Source organism: Miscanthus floridulus, chromosome 9 (assembly GCF_019320115.1).
Source record: "Miscanthus floridulus cultivar M001 chromosome 9, ASM1932011v1, whole genome shotgun sequence".
In the NCBI taxonomy this organism is placed as follows: Eukaryota; Viridiplantae; Streptophyta; class Magnoliopsida; order Poales; family Poaceae; genus Miscanthus; species Miscanthus floridulus.
In genome coordinates this window covers 50,817,856-50,833,295 of record NC_089588.1, presented here as the reverse complement: position 1 = coordinate 50,833,295, position 15,440 = coordinate 50,817,856, and the positions used below count along the sequence as shown (strand labels likewise).

General features: G+C 41.5%; 2 pseudogenes; one reads left to right on the top strand and one right to left on the bottom strand.

Annotated features, from left to right (window-relative positions):
• Nucleotides 1–668: 668 nt before the first annotated feature.
• Nucleotides 669–2,929, bottom strand: LOC136479867 (DNA replication licensing factor MCM2-like; annotated as a pseudogene).
• Nucleotides 2,930–7,872: 4,943 nt separating this feature from the next.
• Nucleotides 7,873–8,947, top strand: LOC136483714 (uncharacterized; annotated as a pseudogene).
• Nucleotides 8,948–15,440: the final 6,493 nt, after the last annotated feature.

Sequence of the window (15,440 nt, the reverse complement as noted above, 5' to 3'; positions counted from 1 at the left end):
TAATCTATGATCAGTTCACATTATCTACTAAACTTTATACCACTTTAATTCTTAAGGCTCTAAATAGAAGGTCTAAAATGTTGTCTAAAATTTAGTCAATCTCACAAAAACTTTAGACCCCTCATAAGGAAGTCAAAATGATCTAAAATTGTAGTCCTCAACTTTCGCCAACTGAACAGAGAATCTAAACTGGATCATAGTTCTACAAACTGCAAGTTAGTATGGTACAATTCATATATTTCAGTTAATTCATTTATCAAAAATTGAAATTTCTTTGGTTATTCCGATTCATTGATATCTAGAACCAATAAGCGACCGCCTTTTTCAGTTCCAGTTCTTTTATTCGATTTTTCGGTTAATTATGCCCATCCCTACTTCTCAACGTGCAACGTTTCTGCATGAGGGCCAGGGTAAAGGAGGTTATCTATTTTTTGGGAAATAATAAATACTATGTCTAATTTCTAAAAATTCATAATTAACTCATTTATATAAATCAAAATATATGAAACTGCTAACAGAATCTAAAAAATGAATCTGTCTGTTGGTATATTTATAGTTATTTGGCTCTAATTTGTTTTAGTTTCTTTTCCTAGTTTTCTATTGCCTGCAGTCACAGGCATCATTTATCTAACACAAATGATTTGACACACCGTATAGTTACGCCTAAATGACAGCAAAGTGCATGTTTAAATATGAAGCACTTAATATAACACAATAGATACTAAATCCTGAGAAGGCAATCGGCTCAGTGTCATTTGTATGCTTATAAGAAATGAGGTCAGATCTGATCATCCCTCTTCATCCAGGAGGCCTCTGTGGCTGTTCATTTCATACCAGGGCCGTAACGACAAAGGACCGTTCTTGACGGGAGGAAGCTCAGTTGTTATTCCGCCAGTGGATGCCTGATGATCCCATGCCCTTCATCCAGAACAAAGCTGTTATCCCTGAAGTGTGCGCTGGAGAAGAAAGGCTTCAGATCGTAGATCTCATACTCTTGGGCCTGGGTCAACAGGTGTAGCAAGTCAGGTTCCAGATGTTAAAGAGGTCACTCGGCTTGGTTTTGTGTGGAAGCACTCATGAAGGCTTACCTTGTTCCTCAGGTCCTCCACTTTGACATTTGACCTCAACATGAGTAAGGCGCGAGGTTGATCCTGAGATGATTTCTTCAAAGTGCAGTGCATCCTTAACCAGTGCGCGCAGAAGGAGCAGAAGCAGCTCATTGTAATCCTTCTTAAATGTCATGTATTTCCGGAAATTCTGTGGATAGCAGAAATTCATGTTGTGATGTTTGCAAGGCATTCAGTAGTTCCAGACTACCCAGACCCAGACTGATTAGTACAAGAAGGTAACAAGATTCAACTCATGCTATTAGCCTAATCTGAAACAAGACTTAGCAATGCATGTTCATGACATTTACTGACAACTGACACCGTTTAGTACATTATTTCAGTTAAATAGATTTTTTCTTAAACACGCAGAAGAGCTGCATATCATTACATTAAGAAGAAAAAAAACCAGAGTAAATAACCCTTACAATAGATGCACTTTTACATAAATCTATCAAATGCATGTACTTGTGTGGCATTGGATGATGTAATGGCCCCTTACAATAGATGCACTTTTACATAAATCTATCAAATGCATCTACTTGTGTGGCATTGGATGATGTAATGGCCATATAACAGCTCAATACCAACAAAATTTACCTTTTGAAGTGCTTTCTGCATACTGAGTTTCTAAGTTGAAATAAATAGTCAAGCAAGACATGGATGGCCATGTCAACATCTTCCTTAGACATGTAGCTCCTGCCTCCGACATTCAGATGATTGGTTCTATATGCCTTACTGCAACTGGAACCCCTTGGCCATGCTGCAAGGTTAGTTGGAAACTACTTATTACTTCATTGTTTTCAAAGGTGACACTTCAGAAATTTAGTTCACACAAAACACTAGACAAGGCTAACGAAGGATATCATACAGAGGATTCACGATGGAGGTCAGCATAAACATGGCTAATCTTATCTAGATCGGCATTATGTATTTTGGGAATACATTCAGCTTAAACATATGTTATGTACTGCAGCATGTCTTGGGAAAGGACCTGACAATATAACATTCTGTTAGAACCACAAAACAGAGTAAGAGGTTCTTTCAGTTGAAATAGATAGGATACATACATCTGGATCAGCTTGTCTTGCAGCGGCCAGTGGATCATCACCCACATCAGTTGGAACCCTGTCTTCAAGGTTAGCCCCCTTGGGTTGGGATCTGGCATGACTATCCACAACAAACCTTGCAAGTATTTCATCTGTAAATGGATCAATAATATCCTGCATTTTACAAATTAAAGATTAGTAGTGATTGACAACTGATCGTGGAACAAATATATAACACATGAATAACAGCTCCAAACCTTAACCATGCAGTGGACGTCAAAACGTGAAATAATGGGATTCGTCAGTACAAGATTCTAAGTGAATGTCTTTGATGAATCATACCTGTGAAACAAGAATGCTTGCTATCTTTCTTAATACTAGGCACTGGTATTACATGGCATGCACGGAACTGAAGTTACCTTCCCCCTATTGGGTTTGCTGCAGCAATTACACTGCATCTAGCTTGAACCTTGAAGAGATGTGACAATTCCTGCTTTTGATATACTGATTCTCTGTTGCTCCATAGCTTCATGAATACTTACCCTCAAATAATCAGAAGAGAATTACATTTTAGTAATACAGAAATATAAATAGTACAGGACATCCAAATGCAAAGGTTATCTCATACCTATCTTGATCATTCATCTTGTCAAATTCATCAATAAGCCAAATGCCCCTATCAGTAAGGACTAGTGCACCTCCCTCAATTGTCCATTCTCGTGTTACTGGATCCTTGTGAACCACAGCAGTAAGACCAACAGCAGAGGCTCCTGATCAGTCTAGGCACATCACCACTAGAATACATTCCATGCTGAGATCTTCCAGGTGAACTAGGAGTGGCACCATCACCATCACCATCACTTCTTGGTGTTCTTCATCCACTTGGTGGTCTAAAACTAGCCCTGTGCCTTTTTGGACGCCTGAATTCATATCCTCATCTGTATCTGCACCATGGAAGATAAGAGCTTTGCATTCACACAGAAACTGACATCTAAACCTTGGACTTCTAATATATGTTACAAAAGTTTACACCTAAGGCAATCATGTTACCCTTTTTTTACAAGAATCTATAACTATCAGTTCTCAAAAAATTATCTACACGTAATCAGTACTGCGAAACGAAGATTGATTGCTAATATCTGTTGTATGCTTACTATATGGACATGAACTCAAAACAAACATTAATAACTTCCTAAACAACAAATTCATTTGCGGTTGAGACATAAATGGCACACAGCTCTCCTACACGTGGAAGAAAAATAAAATACATTTTTACCGTTCCAACAGTTGGTAAATGGATGGATAAATGGAGATAGTCCGGCTCAATATTCAGCATAATATGCAATATATGAGATTTTTACACAAAGTGTTAACCACACTGAAATCACCAAATGAGGATGTGGTCAGTCAAACTTAAAACCAATCGCAAAAGAAGTAGATGCAACTGAACCAGAGCCCAGAGATGCAACATAAGTTCATAACCAAATACTCATGTGGTAGTTTAATCAAGAGCATACATTAATAAACATAAATACTTAATTTGCTCTGATATCATACAGAAACTAAAACTTGTCTTGAAGCCATTACCCTGATCGTGGAGCATCCGTGGCAATTTCCTGCCAGCTGCTGCACCAGACCTCACATCCCTTGCATCAGCTCCGCTTCCGCGGCCCTTCGATCAGCCATGATTTCATCGAGATTCCTCTCATCCTCAAGTGAATCATCTAAGCCAAAGCCAACTGACTCATACTGTTCATGCTTTCCATCCTTCGGTAATCACTTCAATCAGGAAAAGGAAAAAGGACTGAATATCAAAGCAAAAGACTTCAAAACTGACAGTCAGCAGATATATAGAATGGCTTTGATACATTGGATTCATTGCAATCATGTAAAAAATGCATGCGTTCGTTATAAACATACAGTAACTTTAGTTTGATAACAATGTGTAACTAAACACAAATTCACATCAAGGCAGCAGGGCCACTACACAAATCTCTCATCAAAGATGGTGAGCCTGGGCATCTGCCCCTATAGACACAGAGAGTCACGCAAAGCACTTCAATTTAGCAAATTTTGAGATGGGTCAAGTGTATTTCCGTCAGAGAGGTCAGACCAGTAAAATTAGCAAAATTTAGATGCATGACCAAGAACTAAAGTTGGTCGTTTTCAATAAAATATAGTAGATTTAAGCTCATTTCCATAAATCCAACAAATATTAGTTAAGCCTGTCATTTAGTTACTCTAGCACTACAATTACGTACTCAACTACAAAATTCTTCCCCAATTTATGTACCCCCTCATTTTAAATATATGAGGTTTAGGACAACCTAATCAGTAAACTTTTCAACAAAAATGGGAAAATTTAATCAATAAATTGACCATTTCTTCTTCTCTAAACGCCACAATTTGCCTACATCATGCAGTAAATCATGACAACATATCCTAAAACCGCAGATATCTGACCAAACCACACCCAAAAAACAATCGCATCCAGGACCGGAGCTCCCAGTATGGCAAGGTATAGTGCTCGCCATACCTTGAATTCCCAGGAATTTTTACCCCCAAATCACTTTGTACCATGCATACATTAAGGAAGATGAAGTTTCACTGTAATAAACTCTCAGCCAGCAGCTAGAGGAAGAAGAGCAGTAGTAACTATTACCTTATTCAATTGTATGGAGTATCAGTGTATCACGTATATGGGCCTTTTGGCCTTTTCCTTGGCCTGCTGGCTGCTGGAACCATCGATCTTCTATCAGAATGAGACCACGACGATCAGTCTTCTGTAGGACTTGCGAGGCCGACGATTCAACTTACACCGCTCATCCGCTCGACGCTTCGTGTCCCCGCGGGCCGCGCCGACATCAATCACTCACCGATCAGCCATCTCTTGCGGGCTGCGGCACCGCTCGATCAGGCGATCACCACGAGCTCGACTGCACTGCTTGAGTCCACTGTCTGCACGAGCAACTGCGTCCTCAGTGAGCTACTGTGTTTCCTCAGGGGCAGACTGAAAGTCTGAATTTCTCATCAGTCCTTTGCGTTGGTGAGTTACAGAGTTCCCTGTCTGTAAATTTTTTTATCAGTTGGGATGCTTGACTATTAATTAATTACTAAGTTTGTTTGATTAATTTATGAATCATAGTGAACATAAATTATCATCCAAAAGGACAAGACAAGGGCAATACCAAAACAAGAGGTACATATTTAATTTTGTAGATGGCAAAATTGCTATAAATTAATTGGCATGTGTGCTTTAATATACTTTGTTAAATAAATGGTGGTGGTCGATTGCAGATTTGAGGACCTTTTCATCCGGTGGCGGCACCTCCAATCCTTCTACTGGTGGTGATGGAGCTGCAAATTTTTCGGATCTTGAAGTAGAGATTCAAGAACAAGTAGAAGAGGATGATGAATTTGACTTAGATGAGTATGAACCAAGTGATGTTCATTGTCACTCAGATAGTCTATGACTTTACTTCTATCTTTCTATTTATTCTAAATATTTTTATAATTATATAGTAGGTGATATGTTATATGTGTATAAACCAATTTAGTGAGAAAACTTTGACACCCTGTTTGGATGTAGATATTCAAACCTGGACTTTGGAATTGGAATCGAGTTTTTCCAATTCTATTGTTTGGATGTCTTTGGCATTGAGAGGTGTAATTGAAGCCCATTTCCATGGCATTCTATAACCTTACTTGACATTATATAACCTTACTTGATTGGGGGAATTCCTTGTGTGCCATTAAAAAAGATCGCAATGCCCTATGAGCCCCTGGAAAAGTTCAGCGGTCTTCACTGCCACTGCTCCAACTTTTTTGTGCCCTCCATGCCACTGCCGTCAGTTTGGGCTCTAACGCCGTCAAACTGCAGGTGTGAAAAGTCGAAAATACCCTTAAGTGTAAATATGTCATTAATTTTTTTGAGCATCTTAACGACTAAATGAAAAAACTCAAAACTAGAAAGTTGTAGATCTCGTGGAGATCTATAATTTTCACATAAAAATTATCTTCATTTAATTCCACAAAAAAAATATGATTTGATATGATTAATATATCTTAGAAAAATCATATCTTTTTTTTTGCGGAATTAAATGAAAATAATTTTTATATGAAAATTATAGATCTCGACGAGATCTACAACTTTCTAGTTTTGAGTTTTTTCATATGAAGTCGTTAAGATGCTCAAAAAAATTAATGACATATTGACACTTAAGGGTATTTTCGACTTTTTCACACCTGCAGTTTGACGGCGTTAGAGCCCAAACTGACGGCAGTGGCATGGAGGGCATAAAAAAGTAGAAGCAGTGGCGCTGAAGACCGCTGAACTTTTTCAGGGGCTCACAGGACATTACGATCTTTTTTAATGGCACACAGGGAATTCCCACTACTTGATTCTAGCTACCAATTCTATCTACAATTTAGTGACGATCATGTAGGTACAGAATTTGACAATATATAACTAAGGATGGCAACGGGTCGGGTTCAGATCGGGTGGAGTCTCCGTGCACCCAAAACCGAAACCCGAAATCGAAACCCGAATCCGCCCCGAAAACCGATTCGGGTGGAAATCCATCACCAAAACCAAACCCGCGGATACCCGAAACCCGAATGGATACCCGAAACCCGCGGATATATATACACATATTCACATGTATAAACAAGAGGCAACAAATAATAAATATTTTCATGAGTCAACTTTAAATAAATTTAATAATCTAAGTAAACAAATTATTATTAGTATATTATAAAACATGAGTTTTAATTTCAAATGATTTATTTCGGATATCCATTGGATATCCACGGGTGGAAAACCAAACCCGATTGGTTTCGGGGCCCCGAACCTGAAAACCGTGGGTGAAAAACCATCCCTAAACCCGAACCCGCAGAACCCGAAACCCGCGGATATCCGCCCCAAACCCGATCCGTTGCCATCCTTATATATAACCTTGCTTGATTCTAGCTACCAATTCTATCTACAACAAAACAAAAGATTTGGTATTGAACCTATTTCCATTCTAAGGCTGTTCAATACCCCCCAGCCCAATATCTACATCCAAACAAGTTATCGATTTCGCCTTACCTTAAATTTTTTTCCGTCCTGGCCACTAATCGTGTCTGTCAATCGACCCATTGCCTCTATCAGATCCCTGGTCCCAATTACCCAGTCACCCCAAAACTCTGAATCACAGCAGATCCCAGAAATCTTCAGCCCCGGGTCAGATTCAAGTTGGCTTACTCGAGGTAGTTGTCATTGTAGAGGTCCTCCCCCTCCTCGTCCTCGTCGGGGGCCACTGCGGCGGCGGGGTCGTCGTCATTGGGGAGCACGTGAGTGTCGACCTCTGCTCGCCATCGTCGTCAGAATAGGAGGACAGAGCAGTCGTCAGAATAGGAGGACAGAGCAGTGGCGCCGCGGCTGGTGGTGGTGTTGGGCGGCAGCTGGTCGGTGCTGAACCCGGGGGACCCCGGCGTCGAGGGTGCGTTGTTCTCCGAGTCATCCTGCACGATGGGAATTGGGAACGCCACGCAAACGTAACAAGAGGAGATCAGATCTTGCAGCGCCGCAGGCGCGGGAGGAGGACGAGGCGGAGGGCTCGTGCGCTTACCATTCCGCCAGCGAACGAGAAGCTCTGGGTGGCTCAGAGGAGGCTGGGGCGAGCGGCGGTGGGGCGGGCTCGGCTAGAGTCTAGGAGCGCAGGCCAGAGTGGGGCGCCCGGGGTTTGGGGGTAGAAAAAAGTCCCTTTGACAGCCAAAAACGTCGAAAGAGGCCCAAACCCCAGGCGTGGCCCGTATTTTCTCTTCCCACTCCACGCGCGATGCCCCCTAGATCGGATCACGCCGGCGGCAGCGCCGCAGCTGCGGCGGCCACGCATGCCGACTTCGACTCCATCGATCCCCTCTTCCACGTCCTCCGCGTGCTCCCCTTCTCCTTCCTCCGGCCGCCGCGCACCCGCCTGAGGCTGCCGTCGAACCTGGCGCTCCCCTCACCCATGACCGTCTTCTCCCTCATCCTACTCACCTACTTCGCCGTCGTCTCGGGCCTCGTCTACGACGTCATCGTCGAGCCCCCCGGCATCGGCAGCGCCCAGGACCCCGGCACCGGCGCCGTCCGCCCCGTCGTCTTCCTCCCTGGGCGCGTCAACGGCCAGTACATCATCGAGGGGCTCTCCTCCGGGTTCATGTTCCTCCTTGGCGGCGTCGGCATCATCCTCCTCGACCTCGCCGTCGACCGCACCAGGCCCCGGAGCCTCCGCGTCTCGTTTGGAAGCGCCGGCGCGGTCGCCGTCGTCATCGCCTACGCCATGGCCATGCTCTTCCTCCGCATCAAGATCCCCGGCTACCTTTGGTGAGCCTGATAAAATCTTGCCTGTTAACTAGACCAGATCCGTTGCAAGTTCTCGCTACATCTAAATAGACCTGCGTGCTGTGGAGTGTGGAGTAGCGGACTCCTCTTTTAATTATGTCAGTTAATGTTACATCGCACCATGTTGTATGATATCAACTCAGAATTGCTGGATGAGGATTCATTTTGCAATGGTACTAAACAAGGCTTTTCTTAGTATTGAATTTCAGGGATTGCGTGGCATCTATTTATATCAACCTGTTGTAGTTGATTGAATCAGTATAATATGTTATTCTTTACTTAGTAGCATAGACCACTTATCTCCATTGTCCATTGGATTGTCTTGGACATAGTGGTGTCATTGGAAGAATGTGGAAATGTATCTCCAGAATGTCTGAATGTGAGATATCTTTTGTTAAAATGATATAGATTTTAGATTAGATCTGTTTACCAACAAGGGTATTGGATCCTATAGTGTTTTTTACAAATTTCTTTTTGAACAATACACTGTTTTCATGATATGTTGATGACATCAATAACCTCGAGCTCTCCTTGATTTGCATAATCTTGTAAGTTAAGTAAATTGTTATTGGAAAAGTACTGTTTTGATGTTTGAAGAGGATAGTACTTTTTCACAAGCTATAACTTATATAATACTTTAGTTCATGTTAATCTGCTGTCTATTAATCCTTGTCATTAGCCTTGTTTTTCACTGTTTAAATACATCTATTTCTGAATCTTACGAGTCACCTTGTCATGCAGTTTGGCTAAACTAATACTATAATTTATAGTATATATCTGTGTTGAAATGTGATGTCCTTCTTCTTAATATAATGATACGCAGGTCCCCTGTGTTTTTGTGAAAAAAAATGTGATGGCCTGGTTGCTGACTAGACTAGACTTTTTTCACTTGCATCAGATTAGATTTCTTACCAGGACAAATTTGATATAGGTGTAGATATGTGGATTTCTTGTTTGAAACTGGCTTTCTCATCCACTTAATAAAAATAAGTCATGGAGCAGAATTGGCTGGTTAAGAATCTGCTATACAATCATTCTTTTCAGATTTGCATCATTAGCTTTAAATGACTTTACTATAGCTAGAAGCATAGATCAATCCATCAATAAATATAAAAGGACAACTGCGGTGATTTTGTTCAGCTAGCTATTGTGGATGTTTTTACCGATTGTAGGAAAAATAAAAGGTTAGTTATGTGTTGTTGTATTTCAGCTCCCATATCTCTTGGGTCTACCAATTGAATTTGTGGATGTAATTATTGTAGAACAGTTTCCCAGGGACCTTGAGGCACCTTTAGATTTGTTATTTTGAATAATAGCTACATATATTTCTGCATTTGCACTGTTGTGTTTGAATAATCCCACATGTTAATTTATTGAATAGAAATACTCACATTATATTAGTTATTAATGAACAACCCCACTTGTCAGAATGATACTGTAGGACATTTATGGGTTAATTAGAATTTGACATGGATTATATTGGACATTGACAAAATCACTAATATTACTTGTAGTGGTGCTTTGACTCCCATTAATTAATGTTAATGGGAACTGAGTCCCATCTTTGCGAAAACAAGAAAGGGTGTTGTGCAAATATATTAACACTAGGGTTAGCAGATGCCAAATTCGGTACCAATATGTGAAACCCAAATTTCCAAAAACCGAAATTACTCGGCCTGAACCTTTTGGGTTACCCAATTGCCCACCCCTACCCTCAATAGATATAATCTCTGTTTCAAAGAGAGGTGCTAGGTGGCACCCAGTCGCTAAGTAGAGCAGTGCCGCTTGCCTAGTGCCTTGGTGTTTTGTCTAGGTGTTTATCTGATAGTGGTTTAGTATTTGATCCATAATGCAAATGCGATAAATGAAGATAGAGGAAGATAAACTATCAATTGTCCACTACCTGAACCACGCTATATGGGTCCTTGTGTTGCTGTGTATAGTACTTGTGTTCGTGTCAATAGTTGACCATATAGTCCTGCTCGCTTCTCTTATCAACTGTACTTACTTGTTCACTTTTCTGAAAAGACAAGCTGAAAAGTATTGTTCGCTGATTTGTTGTGAGAGAAAAACAAGTTGTGTTCTTAAATGTCCTAAAGGAACTGTAAAATAACTTATAGCCAAAGAGGAACAACGAAATATTAAGGCCTTGTTCGGCGACAAGAAACGTTTTGACTTGTTTTGTTTGAGCCAATATCCAAGATATGTGTTTTGACTTGGCCCATCTCGGATATCACAATAGTAACGCGTTTTGATAACGCGTATATGGAGCATAATGACAGTGGTTTTGGAGCAAGGATGCATAAATATATGGAGTATGGTTTTGGGACACTTTGGCCAATAGCTAATTTTACAAGTGGTTTTATGTAACTCTAGACGTCTGTTATATATGCTCGGCGCTAATGCTCATTATTAAAATTTGAAAGCATCTAGGCACCATGCAGCCGGGCTTTTTAGAATTCAGTCATTTTGAGAAGTGGGTTTCGCCAGAATGCCATCCCGTAACGGGGCTTCACCGAATCACCATTATGAAACATGGCCAACACTCCAAAATGCCATCCGAGGGCTTTGTGACTCTTTTATTCCTCATTTGCCCGTCCTTTTTTTTCACGGGCTGCTCCTCACACTACGGAACGGAGGGAGGGAAACGGATCGAGCGAGCGCCGCATTTTTCCACGCCGCAGCCGAGCCCCATGGCACCAGCGCCGCCCACCACGGCAGTGCCCCCACAGCAGTACCGCTCGCTCGCTCTTGCCGCGCCCCATGGCAGCGCCTCCTGCTCGTCTTCGCCGCCCCCACGATAGCCACGACTGCAACGCTTCCCCACACACCCCCACCCACGACGGCCATGGATTATAGCATGACAGCGACACGCCCAAGACCAGCCATGGTGTACAGCAGCTCCTCAGCAGGGCGAAGCCGAAGGATTTCATCCAATGAACTCCCTCTTGTTCATCCATGGCGGCAGGGGCAGGCACGCTAGAGAGGACGACGTGCGGAACGGCGCTCAGAGGAGAGGGAGCGTGCAGGGAGAGGCGGGCCGCCGTGGGGGAGCTGGCCGTGGGGACAGGGGCCACCGTGGGGGGAGCTCGCCGTGGGAGAGCTCGCCCGCTCGCGCTCCTCCTCGGTAGAGGACGAGGAAAGCATGCGCTCGCTCGATCCATTTGCTCCCTCCGTTTCGTCGGTGTGAGGAGCAGAAGGAAAGGGCAGGGGCAAACGAGGAAGAAAAAAGTCTCAAAGTCCTCATATGGCATTTTGACGTGTTGGCCATGTTTCATGATGGCAATCCGACGAAGCCCCGTTGCAGGATGGTATTCTGGCGAAGCCCACTTCTCATAATGGCTGAATTCCAAAAAGCCCCCATGCAGCGGACTACAAGTAGCGGACTAGTCCTTAATATGTATTATATATTCATCTTGTTCATTTTTATTACTCATGTTCAGGAATTGAGGTCCATGAATTGGAGGATTCTAGCGGAAGTTGCGGCAGCATTAATCCATGATAGGGATGCTCGCTACTAGTATTAGGAAGCATCGACATTAGTGAGACAAGCAGTGCTTCCAGATTTCCCATGACATAATTGGTCCTCAAAGGACTATATGTAACCATGTTGCTAGACACTCGTTAGCAAACACAGATATTTGAAAGAAGGATATTGAGAGTATGACACAAGCTTGCATTATATCAAGAACAACATCGATGAATCTCATAGAAAACACTAGATGGCAATGTTGAAACAATGAGATTAGGATTTTTGTTAAGCTGACCACAAATTCTATAAACATAACTCTAAAGGAGTACAAGTGATTATTGCTCTATTACAACCTCACTCAACCCTCTAGGACCTACTAATTTTTGCTCTATACAAGAATCTAATGCAATAGAACTATCTAGATATCCTCTTGAGTGCTCATAATTGCAATTTATGAGTCTTGAATGAGACCCTTAGTGTTGGCTTATAGCCTCTACCCTTTATATAGTCACTCCCCCAATGCATGCAAGTATGAGTCCTACTTCGAGTAAGATTCTACACTCCAGTCCTAATAGAACTAAAAGTCATAATAGCACACGTCTCTTGAGTCCCATTACAAATAGGATTTGAGTCAGCATACAGCATCGCGCCTATCATAACATTTGAGGAAATTATGAAAATTTGCACAAAAAATTCTACATGTTGTGGAGATCTCTTTTAAGAAGTGCATTGAGAAGTTTGTGTGTAACATCGTTGTTGAAGAGAGATGTTGCACATTTTGTGATAATGTTCAGAACTGCGTGACATTATGTTTTCAACAAAGGTGTTACACATGACCAATACTACAGTACTCTCTTTACTTTTTTTTATTTTTTTTAGATTCGGGGGATCCCCATTCCCATTCATAGAACAGAAATACAATCATCTTTAAGATGTTTAAGGAGCAAGAAAAAGACAAGACAGACCCAAGAAATGCGCTTAAACCTCCAGCGCAAGAGGAGACTTAACCAGGAACAGAGAAGACTTAGAAACGAGTAACAACAACCAGCTAACACCGGACCACCTGACAGTTTTAGAAACCAGGCAAAAGAAGAGACAAATAACAGACCCCATTCGAACTCCAATAAGCCTTCCAGGATAGTGCCAAAGACAGCCACCACCACGGTTACTATCACCCTGCAGCCCAGCTCACTTCTTGTACTGGCCACCATCTTGATTTTCCTGAGCCTCATCCACTGTCCCTGACAACTTGATCTTTTTGGACGCCAAAATATTCATAGCCAACTTCAGCATCGTATTAACCCTCTCTTCCAACGCCTCCTTGTCCAATTCTGGATACAGCCCTGCCCAAAACCTCATTAGAGCCCCTGCATGACAAATAATTTCCAACGGACTTTTGATAATCTTGTGCTCAAAGCAAGCATTATTCCTCGCCTTCCAAATGGCCCAGCAAATAGCAGCTGTGCCTAGGACATGAAATTTTCTGCCCTGAGGCAACCACTTATCAAGCCAGGACCAACGACACTGGTCAAGACTACTAGGGATATCATTTGCCCCAAAGCATCTGGCTATACAAGCCCACACAACTTTTGCTACTGAGCACTGGAAAAATAAATGATTAATTGATTCATCCTGATCACAAAAGAAACATTCTGGACTACCAAACCAGTTTCTTTTCAGCATGTTATCTTTAGTTAACACTACCCCATTTGTTAGCAACCACATAAAAAACTTGATTTTGGGAGGGATCTTCCCTTTCCAAATCTTCTTAAGATAAGTTCCATTGTCTCCCACTGTCAATGCATTGTACATGGATTTAACAGTGAACTTACCCCTTTTATCCCATTTCCACACAATTTTATCAGTGCTTTGAGATACATGAAAAGATTCTACTAAAGACCAAATTTTGGACCAAATATCTCTAAGTTCCACAGGCAGCCATCTTCGGAAGGAAAAATGAGCTCCCTCTCTCTTAACATTTGCCACAGTGACTTCTTTCTGCTCACACAGAATGTACAATTCTGGAACCAGAGAGCATAAGGGTCTATCAAATAGCCAACAATCCTCCCAGAATCTATTTTGATACTTCTTCCTCTCAAGTAGAGCTCCTTAACTTTTAGAAGATCATACCATATAGGTGAGTCAGACAGTTTATGAGTTACTGTGTGAATTGAGTCTTTAGCTAAATATTTAGCCTTCACTAAATCTTGCCACAGTCCTTTTTCATGCTCCAACTTCCACCATCATTTGCATAACAAGCTGATATTCAGCTTTGTTAAATCCTTGATACCAACTCCCCCTTTCTTCTTACTCTTGCAAATTTTAACCCATTTGATTAGATGATATTTTCTTTTAGTTCCACCTCCTTGCCAAAAGAAAGTTCTCCTGATCTTATCAATTTCTTTAGTTATTGTCTTTGGGAGCAAATATACAGACATGTGGTACATAGGAGAATTATTTAAGCTAACACATATCAGTGTGGACCTACCAGCCATAGTCAGAGATCCACCTTTCCATACATCCAGTTTCTTATGGCATTTCTCGGTGAGAGGTAGCCAATCAACAAGGTGAAGCCTACTTGAGCTAATAGGGACACCAAGATACTTAACAGGAAAAACAACAACTTGACAGTTGAAAATTTCAGCGTATTGTTGATCCCAACATTCATCATCATTTATCATTAATATCTCACTTTTGCTAAAGTTGATCTTCAACCCAGCAATCATCTCAAACATGTATAACAACCTTCATGTTTCTTGCCCCCTCTAAGTCATGTTTCCAACATAGGATGGTGTCATCTGCATATTGCAGAATGACAAACCCTTAGGAATAATATGCTCAACCAAACCAGAAAATAACCCATTATCCTGTGCTTTAAGCATCATTCTAGTAAGGCAGTCTGCAGCAAAGTTAAACAAAATTGAGGATAACGGATCACCCTGTCTTACCCCCTTAAAACTCTTGATATAAGGACCACAAGAATTATTGAGTTTAATGCTAACAGTTCCTCCAGACACCACCTGCCTAATCCAGTTACAACATATAGAGTAGAAACCTCTCAGTTGTAAACAATCAAAGAGAAGCTTCCAGCTCACCTTGTCGTATGCCTTTTCAAAATCAATTTTAAAAAATACTCCAACTTCTTTTCTCCTTTTGGTTTCATGCATAATCTCATGAAGACACATAATTCCTGATGTTATATTCCTGCCTTTCATAAAGGCCGTTTGGGTGTTATGGATTAACTTGGCAGCAAAAGGTTCTATTCTAATAGTAAGCACTTTTGTTATCAGCTTATACAGACAATTGAGAAGGCAAATGGGCCTAAATTGTTGGATTTTAGAGGCATCCTTAATTTTGGGTAACAAAGTGATGATACCATAATTTAATCTGCTGATGTCAGCCTTACCAGCATGAAAATCATTGAAAAGCGCTACTATGTCCAT